The 4,606-nt window shown below is 40.9% G+C and overlaps 1 long non-coding RNA gene across 1 annotated transcript; it reads right to left on the minus strand.

The window, feature by feature from the left end:
• Nucleotides 1–265: 265 nt before the first annotated feature.
• LOC147653418 (uncharacterized) lies at nucleotides 266–3,944 on the minus strand. The gene is made up of 2 exons (XR_015286088.1): nucleotides 3,735–3,944; nucleotides 266–3,136 (listed from the first exon to the last, which is right to left on the minus strand). It is a non-coding gene; the product is annotated as an uncharacterized LOC147653418 (long non-coding RNA).
• Between the last annotated feature and the right edge of the window lie 662 nt (nucleotides 3,945–4,606).

The following is a 4,606-nucleotide window of genomic DNA, read 5'->3' on the forward strand; positions in this document are numbered from 1 at the left end:
AAACAGCAGTAGCCAGCTGTTTCTGACTATGAAATGGACAGACAAAAAAGATAGAGGAGATTAATTTCTGTCCTATTTTGACAGAATTTTTTGTTGCAATATTTATCATCCTATGCTTATGAAGAAAGCTTTGGGCTCTCCAGAAACGTTTTGCAGGCCGAGTCTACCTGTACAGTGGTACTTGGATTGCACTTTCTTTCAGTATAACTTGCACCAGAGAGCTGTTTGAGTTGCTTGCCCTCATTTTCTGTCTTGAGTAATATCCAAATAAAACATATATGTATAGACAGAGATGGATGAGTTAATGACAACTACTCCCTGATTCCAAGGTCAGGGGCTTCAGAAGGAATGACACAGCTGACAAAAGCACAAGAATGAACTGGTGCTTGGTAAAGAAGTGGTCAGGTACTGAATGCCTTAGGGAAGGAATCATTTGTTTGGTTTTCTCCTTAAAAAAACATTCTGTTAGCAGATAACAAATGCTCTTTTCACACTTATGTGGGTGTATGGCAAGCCTCAGGGTGCCAAAGAATGGGATACATTCACAGAAGGAGTGTGTCCTGCTCTTAGTCCTGCATTCTACCAGGTGTCCACTGAAGTCATTCTGCCTGCTTAGATATTTGTGTTTTACTAAATTTTACTGATTTGAATTATTATGGTGCTGGCTATTGTCTGTGGCAGAACTGGTAGAGAGATGTTTGTGCCCTGACTCTCAGCTGCAGCTGCCACAATCTCTTCCATTTGTGAAGTGCTGAAGTGATCCAGGACCATTTGCTGTGATGAACACTGTCCACTTGACACTATGAATTATCATTATCCATAGAAGCAAGAGATTGTATTGATCAAACATGGCTTCTGTGCCTCAAGTTGTAAAATCTGATTCATCACCTCACCTGTGACAATATCTTACTTAAAATCCCTTGCCAGTCTGACATTTAATATCCTTTAAATGAAATAGTGTTTAACCTGAAGAAGATGCATTGAACCACAAATTTATGAAAGAGACAAAAGTGGAAATTGCAAGTTGTGTGCTTGCTGGCTGATTTCTTACCAGTGTCTGGAGAAGTCAGTACTAAATGGTCTCCACATGTAAATATTTCTGCCTCATTTTCTTCTGTTTGGGAAAAACATATAAGCTCACAGGGCATGCTAAGGGGCTGTTTAATTTCTCATCAAGGAATGATTTTGGGGCAACCCAGCCTTTGGGTGAGAAGTCATGAGTATGTTTTCTTCCTTCACTAATGTATGCTCTCAGCTTCCTATTCTATCAATTATCACATCAGTTCTGGGACATCAAGCAGAAAAGGCTTTCCTGAGAGGGTTTGGTTCAATTCATCAGTGTTCATGCCAAGACTGTCCAGGATTTTGTGATAACATTTATTATAGTGTGTTTTCTGGGGCTACTATGTCTGTGAGGCCTTTCAAAATATCAGAAGGATTGATCTGGGAAACGTGCAGTAGCCCAGACACTTTTGCTACAAAATACTCTCTACATTTGTGATTTCATCAGGGTTATGCCCCAAACCAGAAAAAAGATCCTCACTTCTAGAGAGTGAAAAGGTGAATTTTACTGAGGGCAAATGCCAATACAGGTTTTATATGCCTGAGTACTTCATGGCTCCTAAAATACATCTGTTTCTACTTTTGTGGGACAGACCTTTCTTTTTATCTTGAACAAACTTTGAACCAAGCAAAATAAGCTGCAAAGCAAAACAATTAGCTTGAGCTCCTCTCCTCTGGTGATAATAAAATAATTTTGAGTTTGCTTAGCACTTCAGGAACATTCATTTCTTTGTCTCTGCAGCTGTGCCCAAGCAGGACAGCAGCCCTGTTACCCTTTGAGGACAGCAAGTGTTTATTGCAGTCCTTCAGAGAGTACAGGTGTAGCTGTTGCTTCCTAACTTGTAATATGCAGTTTTTCTACTGCAGCCAGCTGCCCTGTTAGGAGTACTGCAAGTGTTATTTGTAGTTGAGAGGGATGTTTATCTTTCAGTAAAAGTGAATGTTTTATAGATAAGTTTCCCCTGCGCTGAAGACAGGTTTCTTACTTCCTATACAAATTAGTTACGCACAGTCTTCCAGACCTTTCTTGAAATGGATCAGAGGCCTTTGGGGGTCTTTGGTGTTTTGTTTTCCCCTCCAGTCCATGCTCACTTCTTGGCCTCATTCCCGCACTTGTGCTGTACTGTGTTGTGCTTATCTCCAGGATCTAGAACAGGGATGTTTGTCTCAGAAAAGTGCTACCCTATCTCCACATGGCCCTCTTCTCCAGCAACACCTTGTTGCTTCCTACAGCATGTTACAACCAGAAATCCTTTATTATTACCAACAACCCTTGTTCATTATTACCTGCAATCCTTGGCTGGCTCCACAGCCATCCAGATATCAGTGTTTGAGACATACACATTACTCCCTTATCTTTTGGGATTCTACATCCCTACAACTGAAACTGCTGCAAGAGTTCTGCTGGAACAGACAAACCTCATTCCAAACCAGAGCTCCCCTGATGAGGAGAGAGGTTTGAACTGGTCTGCTCTTATTTCCCATGGAAATGCAGGACAGCCTGCAGAGAAGAGCCTGGCTGAAGAGTAGAGAAGATTTTTAGCTTTTGAAGACTATGTTAAAAGCAATCAGCTCCTCAAAGTGAAATGATTCAGTTATTCAGGTAGTGCTGTTCTCCTGGGTAACAAGATGAACCAGCTTGTTACCTGGTGGGCAGCACCAATTCACACACTGAGACAAGACATTTCTGTTTTTCATTCTATATTGCACAAAGCAGGGAGCCAGGTTACCCACAAAGAGCTGGCTCCCCAATCACCAAAATTTTACACTATTTATACACTTTATCAAACAAAGGCATTAGCACTCACTGGTTACATATTGCATAACTTTTTCATTACTTAATACTCAAACTCCTGTTTGCTAGTTATACCTTTTGCTAATCCACATGTGCAGTTCTTGCTTCTACTTGAGTCTGGGGTGTGGGTTGAAGAGGTGGCCAAAGAGTCGGTGGTCGTGGTCTCCCACTGCTGGAATCACTCTGTTTTTTCCCCCATTACTGTTCAGTTCTGCTGACTGCACTCCACGTGGCTATTGTCCAGACAACTCATTCATCTTGAGATTGTCTTCTTCTTTCCTTAAAACAAAAGATTAGCCAAGGTTCCAATGTGCACAGTGCAATTGCTTAATCCTAAGAAATCTAAAACAAAATTGCGAAGTTTGATTCCAATCTTGAGAGGCTCAAATCTTAAAGGGCTTGATATCAGTGTCACTGAGATGCAGAGATCACAGGCCACTTGAAATCCTTTACAATCATGTTAGTTGTCTCTTTTCCTTGAAGGTAGATCAAGACTGTAAAAAGCTTAAGCAACTTTTTCACCAGTTTTGGTTATACACTTTAAGTAAGTACAAATTACTCCTGATTTTACCATTTTGTTTTTAAAGCAAACAAAGCAGTACCTATAAATACTTGACTATGGAATATTTCATAGGCAATTCAGGCTGGTTAGAATGCACTCTTAGGTCATGTATATTTTGTGCCAAGTGCTGTTTTTGAAGCATTTTTGTCATCAAAATGGCGAGTGCTCTATCTGTGATCATTATCACAATTTAAGCAAAGCATCTCTAAGTTAATCTTTCTAAGGTAACTCTCCAGATAAGAAAAATCAAAATCAAGGGGGGAGGGAAAGATAAATAGCCCACCAAACCACAAGTTGATGCAAAAGGCTTATTACTTTCCCAGGGCTGCAGGTGCCTCAGGGACTGTTGTCTCAGCCACAGCCTCCTGGAGAAGGCTTATGCTGAGCCCCTCTTTAGCTGTGGGGACACAGCTAAAGGAACAGGTGGTGGCACTGGCAGGGGACCCAGCTGGCTGTGCTGGGTGACCCCCACTATGATCCCAGCTGCTTCCTCACATGCAGCAACACAACAGACAGAGCAACAGTGCCTGCAGCTGCAGGCACTTACCCTAAATACTCATTTTCCCTCTTTTTTTCCTCCAGAGGATACCGTTCTTTGCTGCTTTCACACAGAGACTGGGCTTTCCCAGCTTCCCCCAACTGTTCCAAAAAGCTTCTGGCTGTCACCACTTCTGCTCCTTCCAGATGCTGCAGAACTGTGCCCCCTCAATCAGGATATCCATGGCTTCCTGACTTATCTCTTCTTAGAGAAGCCTTCTTCCTGCTTTTCCTGACATCTGACATGATGGTATGCCAGCCCCAATGAGACTTTTTAAATTACTGTATTCTTCAGTTAGGGACCCTTTAGTTGCCTAGAGTAAGATAAATCTTCTTCATTCAACATCTGAATGATTCTGCCTCAAACATGCTTCAGCAGCCTGGCTCTGGAAGACATTTCTTTTGTTCAGACTCTTTCAGTTAGCAAAAACCCATCAAACAAATAGACAACTAAACCAAAACTCTTTAGTGTTACTTAGTATGAATCAAAGTAATATATCATTATTATTATTATTATTATTATTATTATTATTATTAGACATGCATTACTCAGATTCATAAAGAATAAAGCATAAACAGAAAAACATTTATTTAATGAGGGAATGAAAGCTGACAGAGTTCTTTAAATGCCACAAATGTCAACAACCTTA

The sequence above is a fragment of the Cyanistes caeruleus genome, chromosome 4 (assembly GCF_971803275.1).
Source record: "Cyanistes caeruleus chromosome 4, bCyaCae1.hap1.1, whole genome shotgun sequence".
Lineage (NCBI taxonomy): Eukaryota > Metazoa > Chordata > Aves > Passeriformes > Paridae > Cyanistes > Cyanistes caeruleus.